Source organism: Ambystoma mexicanum, chromosome 10 (assembly GCF_040938575.1).
Source record: "Ambystoma mexicanum isolate Mex_15411 chromosome 10, UKY_AmexF1_1, whole genome shotgun sequence".
Lineage (NCBI taxonomy): Eukaryota > Metazoa > Chordata > Amphibia > Caudata > Ambystomatidae > Ambystoma > Ambystoma mexicanum.
Genome location: NC_090932.1, coordinates 1,179,009,909 through 1,179,024,062, shown reverse-complemented (window position 1 = coordinate 1,179,024,062; position 14,154 = coordinate 1,179,009,909). Strand labels below are relative to the sequence as shown.

Genomic DNA, 14,154 nt, shown 5'->3' with positions numbered 1-14,154 from the left:
CACAGCGAAAATCGCACAGGCCACAGCGAAATTCGCACATAGCGCGGCGCACGCAATAAAAGTAGGCGGAACACGGGCGTAACACTCGGAATGGGGAACAACTTGCCAAAACGTGGGCGTCACGGGGGAAGTACAGGGCACAAGTGCGCGGAACGCCCACACGCTCGCCTACAACACGTATTCATGGAATAGAATAGGGGAAAAAAGCGCACGCTCAAACCAGCGCACAGGCACAAACACGACCGCCACAAGAAAGGAGGCGGTAGCGTCTCTGCGGCTGTAAGAAATGTGCGCCAAAAGGTGCGTCAACAAATAGCACCTATATACTGCCATGATGAATGTCCCATACTGTGGCCCTCCAGGAAAAATGACGTGCAAAGGGGTACCCACAAACACGGACACCCGCTGACAAAAAATACGTGTGCATGTATACCGGGGTGCGAGGGAAGTGTCACACGCGATTTGCAGGGTACGTGCATCACAGGGGTTCGCGTGAAGTTATTCACACGATCGGGCCTGGGGGAGCGGGCTACGTGTATTACAGGGGTTCGCGTGAAGTTCCTCACGCGATCGGGCCTGGGGGAGCGGGCTACGTGTATTACAGGGGTTCGCGTGAAGTTCCTCACGCGATCGGGCCTGGGGGAGCGGGCTACGTGCATTTCAGGGGTTCGCGTGAAGTTCCACACGCGATCGGGCCTGGGGGAGCGGGCTACGTGTATTACAGGGGTTCGCGTGAAGTTCCACACGCGATCGGGCCTGGGGGAGCGGGCTACGTGTATTACAGGGGTTCGCGTGAAGTTCCTCACGCGATCGGGCCTGGGGGAGCGTGCTACGTGTATTTCAGGGGTTCGCGTGAAGTTTCACACGCGAATAGCCTGGGCGCGTGAATTTGAGGGGTGCGCGGGAAGTTCCACACGTGATCGGGCCTGGGGGAGCAGGCTACGTGTATTACAGGGGTTCGCGTGAAGTTCCTCACGCGATCGGGCCTGGGGGAGCGGGCTACGTGTATTCCAGGGGTTCGCGTGAAGTTTCACACGCGAATAGCCTGGGCGCGTGAATTTGAGGGGTGCGTGGGAAGTTCCTCACGCGATCGGGCCTGGGGGAGCGGGCTACGTGTATTACAGGGGTTCGCGGGAAGTTCCACACGCGAATAGCCTGGGCGCGTGTATTTCAGGGGTTCGCGGGAAGTTCCACACGCGAATAGCCTGGGCGCGTGTATTTCAGGGGTGCGCGGGAAGTTCCACACGCGAATAGGCTGGGCGCGTGTATTTCAGGGGTGCGCGGGAAGTTCCACACGCGAATAGCCTGGGCGCGTGTATTTCAGGGGTTCGCGGGAAGTTCCACACGCGAATAGCCTGGGCGCGTGAAATTGAGGGGTGCGCGGGAAGTTCCACACGCGAATAGCCTGGGCCCGTGTATTTCAGGGGTGCGCGGGGAGTTCCACACGCGAATAGCCTGGGCCCGTGTATTTCAGGGGTGCGCGGGAAGTTCCACACGCGAATAGCCTGGGCGCGTGTATTTCGGGGGTGCGCGGGAAGTTTTACACGCGAATAGCCTGGGCGCGTGTATTTCAGGGGTGCGCGGGAAGTTTTACACGCGAATAGCCTGGGCGCGTGTATTTCAGGGGTGCGCAGGAAGTTTTACACGCGAATAGCCTGGGCGCGTGTATTTCAGGGGTGCGCGGGAAGTCTAACACGCGATTTCTGCACGGTACGTGTATTTCAGGGGTGCCGGGGAGTCCCACATGTGATTTGACAGTGTGGGTCCTCCCAGGTGTACCCTGTACACCCTCCACGGCCCCTGCAGGCAGCCCACACCACAGGGGACTACCCTGCATCCCTGGTCATGTCCCGCAGGCAGCCCACCCAACATGGGCATGCCCCCCAGCAAAGGCACATGTCTCCTTGAACTAATGAACACCAACACATGTCCCCTTGCACCCCCACCCCCCAGCACTGTGGGGCACATGCCAGCAGTCCCCCACCCATGTCCAACTCATGTCCCCCACCACCCCTACCCCCCAGCACTGTGGGGCACCTGCCAGTAGGCCCCCACCCATGTCCAACTCATGTCTCCCACCACCCCCACCCCCCAGCACTGTGGGGCACCTGCCAGCAGGCCCCCACCCATGTCCAACTCATGTCTCCCACCACCCCCACACCCCAGCACTGTGGGGCACCTGCCAGCAGGCCCCCACCCATGTCCAACTCATGTCTCCCACCACCCCCACCCCCCAGCCACCAGGGTCACCCTCCACCAGGGCCCCACTCATGTCTCCCACCACCCCCACCCCCCAGCAGTGCAGGGTCACCCTCCACCAGGGCCCCACTCATGTCTCCCACCACCCCCACCCCCCAGCACTGTGGGGCACCTGCCAGCAGGCCCCCACCCATGTCCAACTCATGTCTCCCACCACCCCCACACCCCAGCACTGTGGGGCACCTGCCAGCAGGCCCCCACCCATGTTCAACTCATGTCTCCCACCACCCCCACACCCCAGCACTGTGGGGCACCTGCCAGCAGGCCCCCACCCATGTTCAACTCATGTCTCCCACCACCCCCACCCCCCAGCACTGTGGGGCACCTGCCAGTAGGCCCCCACCCATGTCCAACTCATGTCTCCCACCACCCCCACCCCCCAGCACTGTGGGGCACCTGCCAGCAGGCCCCCACCCATGTCCAACTCATGTCTCCCACCACCCCACACCCCAGCACTGTGGGGCACCTGCCAGCAGGCCCCCACCCATGTCCAACTCATGTCTCCCACCACCCCCACCCCCCAGCCACCAGGGTCACCCTCCACCAGGGCCCCACTCATGTCTCCCACCACCCCCACCCCCCAGCAGTGCAGGGTCACCCTCCACCAGGGCCCCACTCATGTCTCCCACCACCCCCACCCCCCAGCACTGTGGGGCACCTGCCAGCAGGCCCCCACCCATGTCCAACTCATGTCTCCCACCACCCCCACACCCCAGCACTGTGGGGCACCTGCCAGCAGGCCCCCACCCATGTTCAACTCATGTCTCCCACCACCCCCACACCCCAGCACTGTGGGGCACCTGCCAGCAGGCCCCCACCCATGTTCAACTCATGTCTCCCACCACCCCCACCCCCCAGCACTGTGGGGCACCTGCCAGTAGGCCCCCACCCATGTCCAACTCATGTCTCCCACCACCCCCACCCCCCAGCACTGTGGGGCACCTGCCAGCAGGCCCCCACCCATGTCCAACTCATGTCTCCCACCACCCCCACACCCCAGCACTGTGGGGCACCTGCCAGCAGGCCCCCACCCATGTTCAACTCATGTCTCCCACCACCCCCACACCCCAGCACTGTGGGGCACCTGCCAGCAGGCCCCCACCCATGTTCAACTCATGTCTCCCACCACCCCCACCCCCCAGCACTGTGGGGCACCTGCCAGTAGGCCCCCACCCATGTCCAACTCATGTCTCCCACCACCCCCACCCCCCAGCCACCAGGGTCACCCTCCACCAGGCCCCCACTCATGTCCCCTATCACCCCCACCCCCCAGCCACCAGGGTCACCCTCCACCAGGCCCCCACTCATGTCTCCCATCACCCCCACACCCCAGCAGTGCAGGGTCACCCTCCACCAGGCCCCCACTCATGTCTCCCACCACCCCCACCCCCCAGCAGTGCAGGCTCAACCTCCACCAGGCCCCCACTCATGTCCCCCTGCACCCCCACCCCCCTGCCACCATGTGCAGCCCCCACCAGGTCCTCACAATCCCCAATCATGTGCGTAATGGTCAGCCTCCACAGCCAAAAAGACCTACCAAGTAACCCATTCACCCACATGGAAATGGAAATCACATGTTACACCCCCAATGTACATGAAGCAAATGAACCCATGTCCGTCACACACATATTTTCAAAATGAATGGGAAAACACACAACATGACATGCATGAAACCAATGAGATGAAACCACACAGTGAACAATGGAAAAAAAAAATGTATTGAAAAAAATACAAATGCCAAAGAAAGAAAACTAACTACAATTTAAATGTGAAAAAATAAGCTGCATGTCCGCATAAAAACACAAAACTAGAAAATCAAATCAAAAAAATTATGTCCAAAGTGAAATGTCAAAACTCTCCATGCAACAAAGAACTATGTACAAAAATAACAAGGGTCCATCATCACAACTGAACTAAGGAAACCTCCTAAAAAACCTACCTAAATATCAACTATATACAAAAAGTGGAGCAGTGTCCGTCGACTCCAAATAATAATAAGAACGAAAGGAAACCTAAAACTAAAGAACTATATACAAAGGCGGCGGGCAAGTCCAGCGGCTCATTCTGTGGTGTTCCGGGCCAGGGCATCATCGAACTCCTGTTCGATGTCCCGGAGGCGGTCCAGTTCCATGGCCCCGAGGGTCCGCAGGGACGACGCCGTGTCCTCCTCCAACCCCCTGCGGATTGCCTCGAGGCACTCGGCCCGCCTCAGGGCCCTCCGCATGGAGTTCTCCGCCCTGACCATTGTGAGCCGCGCCTCTTCCGCCCGCCGCCGCTCCGCACCTATGGCGTGGCACAACCGCTGCCACACGGAAGACACTCTCTGTCCTGGGTCCTCCTGCCCTCCGGCCGATGCCTGCCCCTCCGATGTCGAAGGCCCCGAGCCTTCATGGCTCCCACCATCTTGCTGCTGCTGCTGCTCTGCCTCTGCCCGTGCACTGCCTCCTGCTGCCTGCACATCCTCCGCCGGCTGGGGTGCACCTGTTGATGTGGCCACCCCTGCTGGACGTCCGACTCCCGACTGTGGCAGGGATGCCTCCTCCACCAGCCTGGCCGCACTGTCAGAGGCAGCTCCACAGGGCACCCAGGTGACTGATGGGTGGGAAGATGGCACAGAGGACGACTGGCGCGTAGGGGGTCCAGTTGAGGAGGGGGTCGGAGCAAGCCCCATCAGACAGCGGAATCCGGCCTGGGTGACCTGTCCCAGCAGGCTGACGTGGTCAACGAGCCATTCGAGATGACGTGCAGTCTCTCCATGAAAAGACTGCAGGTCACCTCGCATGGCCCGTTGACGCAACGCCACACCAGCCAGGACAGGCTCAACCCGGTCCTGGATGGCCACGTCCGCAGGCAGAGGAAGGCCAGTTGACGTCAGCTCATCCCCTGCCTGAAAACGGGTCTGGACGTAGGCATCCCTGCTGGTGCAAGATGATGCAGGGACAGGATCGGGGACAGGATTGCACACAGGCACCTCCGCGGCCGCCTGTGCTGCCTCCTGTCCCTGGTCCTGCACTGCACCACTAGCACCAGTGGGATCCCCACCTCCAGACCCTGTCTCTGGTGCTTGCGCGGCCCCCTCCTCCACCAAACCCCCCACCAACCTGGATGACTCTGTGCCATCTTCCCCTGTTGGGCCCTGTGGGGTCCCAGCTGCCCCTTCTGCTGCCGAGGAGTCCAACTGCAACCTCCGCCTCTTGGACCTCCCCCCGGCAGCTGCGGCCTGGGACGCGGCACCGGACTCCTCACTCCCCGACGAGATGACAACACGGGAGGGGAGCCGGGCCTTGCGTCTCCGGCTGGCGGTCGGATCCCCGCCGCTGTGCTCCACAGCACCTTCTCCGCCCTCTTCATCAGTTGACGCTGCAGACAGGGAGAAACAAAACACAGGCATCAGGGCACTGTACAATGGACACATACACGCATGACAGTTGCACATGAGTGGCATTGGCAAACCTCAGACATGTCATCACAATCCCCAACACACATGTCATTGCAACTGGCACACATGAGCCATACCACAGCCATATCGCAACTGCCACCACCATCCCTACACATACAACAGCATCAGCAGCCAAAGGGGAGCCATACATCACATGCAACACAGGAAGTGCACCACACATGTACACACACCACCACACTTGCATGCATGTCTACACCTCTGCCAAGTGTCGCACTGTTCAGACGGGCATCCATGTCACATCTGCCAATCAGGCTTCCACATACCGCTGTCACATGCATCCATGTAGCATCACTGTTGCACCTTTGACAAATACACACACATGCACATGTACACAGTGCTCATACATGCAGCCGAAAACAACATACATGCCTGACATCACGGACATGTCTACTTACATACACATTCATCCAAACATGTGTGCACGCACAACTGCATTTGCCATGCAAGCCCACACACACAAGCACCATCCATGTCTCACACATTACAGCCCTCGCATGTGTCAGCCCCACGGCCCTGTACACCCCCACCCATACTCCACCCCATACAAACAGATGTGCAACCGGCACAATGGGGAATGATCACCACACGCCCTGCTCACAACCAGGATGCATGTACACTCACCGCTCGACTCCAGACGGCTCTGCTTCTCTAGGACCTGGACGTGGAGCGCTGGGGATATGCGTTCCAGGACCCCCATCTGTTCTTCCGACAAGTGGCCCCGGCGCCCCTTGGCATCCGCTGCCTTCAAGAGGCGCCGGGCCTTGTTCAGGGTCCTGGACCTGAAGTCCTCCCAGCGCTTCCTGACATGTTGTAAGTCCCGGACTGCCACCCCCTCCGCGTTGATGGCAGTCACGATGTCTGTCCAGATCCGAGTCCGTCCTTCCTTGTCGGCGCGGGAACTTCCAAAGAGGGCATCATACTGCCCCAGGACTTGCTCCACCAGGACACCAACTTCGGTGGCACTGAAGCTGGTGCCCCTCTGCCTCTCTGGCCGGGGGTTGTCAGTGGTCACAGATGGTGTTAGCCCCGACATGACAACCCCAGAGGCAGGAGTGGGTGGGCAACTGGGTCCTGGGGCTGGGCTGTGGAGCGATGGAATTCCAGTCGGGAGTCTTCTGTTCCAGCAGGGGTGGTCACAGCAACAGCACCCCTGGCTGATGTGCAGGCAGCAAATGGCAGTGCACGTGGGCAGCAGGCAGTCAGGCAGCAGCAGATAGCAGGTGGGAGCGTGCTCGGGGCTCTGGGGGGCAGTAATTCGGCCTTCTGGGCAGGAGCGTGGTCTCCCGTGTGCTCACGCGTGGCCAGCTTGGTACGGAGTGAATTGGCACGTGAAAATCCTGCACGTCAGCGTGAAAACCGAGGAAAGGCCCTTAGCGCGTAAGCGCGTCAGCACGCATACGCGATTCCATTGGACCAAAGGCCCTCAGCGCGTAAGCGCGTCTGTGACGTGACCCGCACGGGTGTTTCCCACACAGCACGTGATGACAGAGCACACGTGGAAAGACTGCACGTCAGAGTCTCATTGCGTGTGATTGGTGGAAATGGCCGTACACCGGGATACAGGTGCGCTGACGTACTTGCGTGTGTAAGTGTCCGCGCACACCTCATATACACGTACATAGGCCAATCGCGTGTACACGCACTTTTGTCCAATCACACGCAATGAGACTCTGACGTGCAGTCTTTCCACGTGTGCTCTGTCATCACGTGCTGTGTGGGAAACACCTGTGCGGGTCACGTCACAGACGCGCTTATGCGCTGAGGGCCTTTGGTCCAATGGAATCGCGTATGCGTGCTGACGCGCTTACGCGCTAAGGGCCTTTCCTCGGTTTTCACGCTGACGTGCAGGATTTTCACGTGCCAATTCACTCCGTACCAAGCTGGCCACGCGTGAGCACACGGGAGACCACGCTCCTGCCCAGAAGGCCGAATTACTGCCCCCCAGAGCCCCGAGCACGCTCCCACCTGCTATCTGCTGCTGCCTGACTGCCTGCTGCCCACGTGCACTGCCATTTGCTGCCTGCACATCAGCCAGGGGTGCTGTTGCTGTGACCACCCCTGCTGGAACAGAAGACTCCCGACTGGAATTCCATCGCTCCACAGCCCAGCCCCAGGACCCAGTTGCCCACCCACTCCTGCCTCTGGGGTTGTCATGTCGGGGCTAACACCATCTGTGACCACTGACAACCCCCGGCCAGAGAGGCAGAGGGCCACCAGCTTCAGTGCCACCGAAGTTGGTGTCCTGGTGGAGCAAGTCCTGGGGCAGTATGATGCCCTCTTTGGAAGTTCCCGCGCCGACAAGGAAGGACGGACTCGGATCTGGACAGACATCGTGACTGCCATCAACGCGGAGGGGGTGGCAGTCCGGGACTTACAACATGTCAGGAAGCGCTGGGAGGACTTCAGGTCCAGGACCCTGAACAAGGCCCGGCGCCTCTTGAAGGCAGCGGATGCCAAGGGGCGCCGGGGCCACTTGTCGGAAGAACAGATGGGGGTCCTGGAACGCATATCCCCAGCGCTCCACGTCCAGGTCCTAGAGAAGCAGAGCCGTCTGGAGTCGAGCGGTGAGTGTACATGCATCCTGGTTGTGAGCAGGGCGTGTGGTGATCATTCCCCATTGTGCCGGTTGCACATCTGTTTGTATGGGGTGGAGTATGGGTGGGGGTGTACAGGGCCGTGGGGCTGACACATGCGAGGGCTGTAATGTGTGAGACATGGATGGTGCTTGTGTGTGTGGGCTTGCATGGCAAATGCAGTTGTGCGTGCACACATGTTTGGATGAATGTGTATGTAAGTAGACATGTCCGTGATGTCAGGCATGTATGTTGTTTTCGGCTGCATGTATGAGCACTGTGTACATGTGCATGTGTGTGTATTTGTCAAAGGTGCAACAGTGATGCTACATGGATGCATGTGACAGCGGTATGTGGAAGCCTGATTGGCAGATGTGACATGGATGCCCGTCTGAACAGTTCGACACTTGGCAGAGGTGTAGACATGCATGCAAGTGTGGTGGTGTGTGTACATGTGTGGTGCACTTCCTGTGTTGCATGTGATGTATGGCTCCCCTTTGGCTGCTGATGCTGTTGTATGTGTAGGGATGGTGGTGGTGGCAGTTGCGATATGGCTGTGGTATGGCTCATGTGTGCCAGTTGCAATGACATGTGTGTTGGGGATTGTGATGACATGTCTGAGGTTTGCCAATGCCACTCATGTGCAACTGTCATGCGTGTATGTGTCCATTGTACAGTGCCCTGATGCCTGTGTTTTGTTTCTCCCTGTCTGCAGCGTCAACTGATGAAGAGGGCGGAGAAGGTGCTGTGGAGCACAGCGGCGGGGATCCGACCGCCAGCCGGAGACGCAAGGCCCGGCTCCCCTCCCGTGTTGTCATCTCGTCGGGGAGTGAGGAGTCCGGTGCCGCGTCCCAGGCCGCAGCTGCCGGGGGGAGGTCCAAGAGGCGGAGGTTGCAGTTGGACTCCTCGGCAGCAGAAGGGGCAGCTGGGACCCCACAGGGCCCAACAGGGGAAGATGGCACAGAGTCATCCAGGTTGGTGGGGGGTCTGGTGGAGGAGGAGGCCGCGCAAGCACCAGAGACGGGGTCTGGAGGTGGGGATCCCACTGGTGCTAGTGGTGCAGTCCAGGACCAGGGACAGGAGGCAGCACAGGCGGCCGCGGAGGTGCCTGTGTGCAATCCTGTCCCCGATCCTGTCCCTGCATCATCTTGCACCAGCAGGGATGCCTACGTCCAGACCCGTTTTCAGGCAGGGGATGAGCTGACGTCAACTGGCCTTCCTCTGCCTGCGGACGTGGCTATCCAGGTCCGGGTTGAGCCTGTCCTGGCTGGTGTGGCGTTGTGTCAACGGGCCATGCGAGGTGACCTGCAGTCTTTTCATGGAGAGACTGCACGTCATCTCGAATGGCTCGTTGACCACGTCAGCCTGCTGGGACAGGTCACCCAGACCGGATTCCTCCGTCTGATGGGGCTTGTTCCGACCCCCTCCTCAACTGGACCCCCTACGCGCCAGTCGTCCTCTGTGCCATCTTCCCACCCATCAGTCACCTGGGTGCCCTGTGGAGCTGCCTCTGACAGTGCGGCCAGGCTGGTGGAGGAGGCATCCCTGCCACAGTCGGGAGTCGGACGTCCAGCAGGGGTGGCCACATCAACAACTGCACCCCAGCCGGCGGAGGATGTGCAGGCAGCAGGAGGCAGTGCACGGGCAGAGGCAGAGCAGCAGCAGCAGCAAGATGGTGGGAGCCATGAAGGCTCGGGGCCTTCTACATCGGAGGGGCAGGCAACGGCCGGAGGGCAGGAGGACCCAGGACAGAGAGTGTCTTCCGTGTGGCAGCGGTTGTGCCACGCCATAGGTGCGGAGCGGCGGCGGGCGGAAGAGGCGCGGCTCACAATGGTCAGGGCGGAGAACTCCATGCGGAGGGCCCTGAGGCGGGCCGAGTGCCTCGAGGCAATCCGCAGGGGGTTGGAGGAGGACACGGCGTCGTCCCTGCGGACCCTCGGGGCCATGGAACTGGACCGCCTCCGGGACATCGAACAGGAGTTCGATGATGCCCTGGCCCGGAACACCACAGAGTGAGCCGCTGGACTTGCCCGCCGCCTTTGTATATAGTTCTTTAGTTTTAGGTTTCCTTTGTTTTTTCTTATGATTTGGAGTCGACGGACACTGCTCCACTTTTTGTATATAGTTGATATTTAGGTAGGTTTTTTAGGAGGTTTCCTTAGTTCTGTTGTGATGATGGACCCTTGTTATTTTTGTACATAGTTCTTTGTTGCACGGAGAGTTTTGACATTTCACTTTGGACAAAATTTTTTGGATTAGATTTTCTAGTTTTGTGTTTTTATGCGGACATGCAGCTTCTTTTTTCACATTTACATTGTAGTTAGTTTTCTTTCTTTAGCATTCGTATTTTTTTCTAATACATTTTTTTTTACATTGTTCACTGTGTGGTTTCATCTCATTGGTTTCATGCATGTCATGTGTGTTTTCCCATTCAATTGGAAAATATGTGTGTGACGGACATGGGTTCATTTGCTTCATGAACATTGGGGGTGTAACATGTGATTTCCATTTCCATGTGGGTGAATGGGTTACTTGGTAGGGCTTTTTGGCTGTGGAGGCTGACCATTACGCACATTGTGAGGACCTGGTGGGGGCTGCACATGGTGGCAGGGGGGTGGGGGTGGTGGGAGACATGAGTGGGGGCCTGGTGGAGGGTGACCCTGGTGGCTGGGGGGTGGGGGTGGTGGGAGACATGAGTGGGGGCCTGGTGGAGGGTGCCCCTGGTGGCTGGGGGGTGGGGGGGTGGGAGACATGAGTGGGGGCCTGGTGGAGGGTGCCCCTGCACTGCTGGGGGGTGGGGGTGGTGGGAGACATGAGTGGGGGCCTGGTTGAGGGTGCCCCTGGTGGCTGGGGGGTGGGGGGGGTGGGAGACATGAGTGGGGGCCTGGTGGAGGGTGCCCCTGCACTGCTGGGGGGTGGGGGTGGTGGGAGACATGAGTGGGGGCCTGGTGGAGGGTGCCCCTGCACTGCTGGGGGGTGGGGGTGGTGGGAGACATGAGTGGGGGCCTGGTGGAGGGTGCCCCTGCACTGCTGGGGGGTGGGGGTGGTGGGAGACATGAGTGGGGGCCTGGTGGAGGGTGCCCCTGGTGGCGGGGGGGTGGGGGTGATAGGGGACATGAGTGGGGGCCTGGTGGAGGGTGCCCCTGCACTGCTGGGGGGGTGGGGGTGGTGGGAGACATGAGTGGGGGCCTGGTGGAGGGTGCCCCTGCACTGCTGGGGGGTGGGGGTGGTGGGAGACATGAGTGGGGGCCTGGTGGAGGGTGCCCCTGGTGGCTGGGGGGTGGGGGTGGTGGGAGACATGAGTGGGGGCCTGGTGGAGGGTGCCCCTGCACTGCTGGGGGGTGGGGGTGGTGAGAGACATGAGTGGGGGCCTGGTGGAGGGTGCCCCTGGTGGCGGGGGGGTGGGGGTGATAGGGGACATGAGTGGGGGCCTGGTGGAGGCTGCCCCTGCACTGCTGGGGGGTGGGGGTGGTGGGAGACATGAGTGGGGGCCTGGTGGAGGGTGCCCCTGGTGGCTGGGGGGTGGGGGTGGTGGGAGACATGAGTGGGGGCCTGGTGGAGGGTGCCCCTGGTGGCTGGGGGGTGGGGGTGGTGGGAGACATGAGTGGGGGCCTGGTGGAGGGTGCCCCTGGTGGCGGGGGGGTGGGGGTGATAGGGGACATGAGTGGGGGCCTGGTGGAGGCTGCCCCTGCACTGCTGGGGGGTGGGGGTGGTGGGAGACATGAGTGGGGGCCTGGTGGAGGGTGCCCCTGGTGGCTGGGGGGTGGGGGTGGTGGGAGACATGAGTGGGGGCCTGGTGGAGGGTGCCCCTGGTGGCGGGGGGGTGGGGGTGATAGGGGACATGAGTGGGGGCCTGGTGGAGGGTGCCCCTGCACTGCTGGGGGGTGGGGGTGGTGGGAGACATGAGTGGGGGCCTGGTGGAGGGTGACCCTGGTGGCTGGGGGGTGGGGGTGGTGGGAGACATGAGTGGGGGCCTGGTGGAGGGTGCCCCTGGTGGCTGGGGGGTGGGGGTGGTGGGAGACATGAGTGGGGGCCTGGTGGAGGGTGCCCCTGCACTGCTGGGGGGTGGGGGTGGTGGGAGACATGAGTGGGGGCCTGGTGGAGGCTGCCCCTGCACTGCTGGGGGGTGGGGGTGGTGGGAGACATGAGTGGGGGCCTGGTGGAGGGTGCCCCTGGTGGCGGGGGGGTGGGGGTGATAGGGGACATGAGTGGGGGCCTGGTGGAGGGTGCCCCTGCACTGCTGGGGGGTGGGGGTGGTGGGAGACATGAGTGGGGGCCTGGTGGAGGGTGCCCCTGCACTGCTGGGGGGTGGGGGTGGTGGGAGACATGAGTGGGGGCCTGGTGGAGGGTGCCCCTGGTGGCTGGGGGGTGGGGGTGGTGGGAGACATGAGTGGGGGCCTGGTGGAGGGTGCCCCTGCACTGCTGGGGGGTGGGGGTGGTGGGAGACATGAGTGGGGGCCTGGTGGAGGGTGCCCCTGGTGGCGGGGGGGTGGGGGTGATAGGGGACATGAGTGGGGGCCTGGTGGAGGCTGCCCCTGCACTGCTGGGGGGTGGGGGTGGTGGGAGACATGAGTGGGGGCCTGGTGGAGGCTGCCCCTGCACTGCTGGGGGGTGGGGGTGGTGGGAGACATGAGTGGGGGCCTGGTGGAGGGTGACCCTGGTGGCTGGGGGGTGGGGGTGGTGGGAGACATGAGTGGGGGCCTGGTGGAGGGTGCCCCTGCACTGCTGGGGGGTGGGGGTGGTGGGAGACATGAGTGGGGGCCTGGTGGAGGCTGCCCCTGCACTGCTGGGGGGTGGGGGTGGTGGGAGACATGAGTGGGGGCCTGGTGGAGGGTGACCCTGGTGGCTGGGGGGTGGGGGTGGTGGGAGACATGAGTGGGGGCCTGGTGGAGGGTGCCCCTGCACTGCTGGGGGGTGGGGGTGGTGGGAGACATGAGTGGGGGCCTGGTGGAGGGTGCCCCTGGTGGCTGGGGGGTGGGGGTGGTGGGAGACATGAGTGGGGGCCTGGTGGAGGCTGCCCCTGCACTGCTGGGGGGTGGGGGTGGTGGGAGACATGAGTGGGGGCCTGGTGGAGGGTGCCCCTGGTGGCGGGGGGGTGGGGGTGATAGGGGACATGAGTGGGGGCCTGGTGGAGGCTGCCCCTGCACTGCTGGGGGGTGGGGGTGGTGGGAGACATGAGTGGGGGCCTGGTGGAGGGTGACCCTGGTGGCTGGGGGGTGGGGGTGGTGGGAGACATGAGTGGGGGCCTGGTGGAGGGTGCCCCTGCACTGCTGGGGGGTGGGGGTGCAGGGGGACATGAGCAGGTGTGCAGGGTAGTCCCCTGTTTTGTGGGCTGCCTGCAGGGGCTGTGGAGGGTGTACAGGGAACACCTGTGAGGACCCACCCAGCCTAATTGCGTGTGATAATTCCCGCACACCCCTGTAATACACGTACCAAGCCAAATCGCGTGTGATAATTCCCACGCACCCCTGTAATACACGTACCTGGCCAAATCGCATGTGAAACTTCCCGCGTACCCCTGTAATACACGTAGCCTGGCCAATCGCGTGTTGAACTTCCCGCGTACCCCTGTAATACACGTACCCTGGCCAATCGCGTGTTAAACTTCCCGCGTACCCCTGTAATACACGTACCCTGGCTAATCGCGTGTATAACTTCACGCGTACCCCTGTAATACACGTACCCTGGCCAATCGCGTGTTAAACTTCCCGCGTACCCCTGTAATACACGTACCCTGGCTAATCGCGTGTTAAACTTCCCGCGTACCCCTGTAATACACTTACCCTGGCTAATCGCGTGTTAAACTTCCCGCGTACCCCTGTAATACACGTACCCTGGCCAATCGCATGTTAAACTTCCCGC

General features: G+C 61.5%; 2 protein-coding genes across 6 annotated transcripts in view; one reads left to right on the top strand and one right to left on the bottom strand.

Moving 5' to 3' along the window:
* DUSP18 (dual specificity phosphatase 18) overlaps positions 1–14,154 on the bottom strand; it is a 250,281-nt gene that overhangs the window by 137,070 nt on the left and 99,057 nt on the right. The window lies entirely within an intron of this gene.
* The window catches only part of LOC138492147 (uncharacterized protein C5orf52-like), a 144,516-nt gene that overhangs the window by 117,145 nt on the left and 13,217 nt on the right, over positions 1–14,154 (top strand). The window lies entirely within an intron of this gene.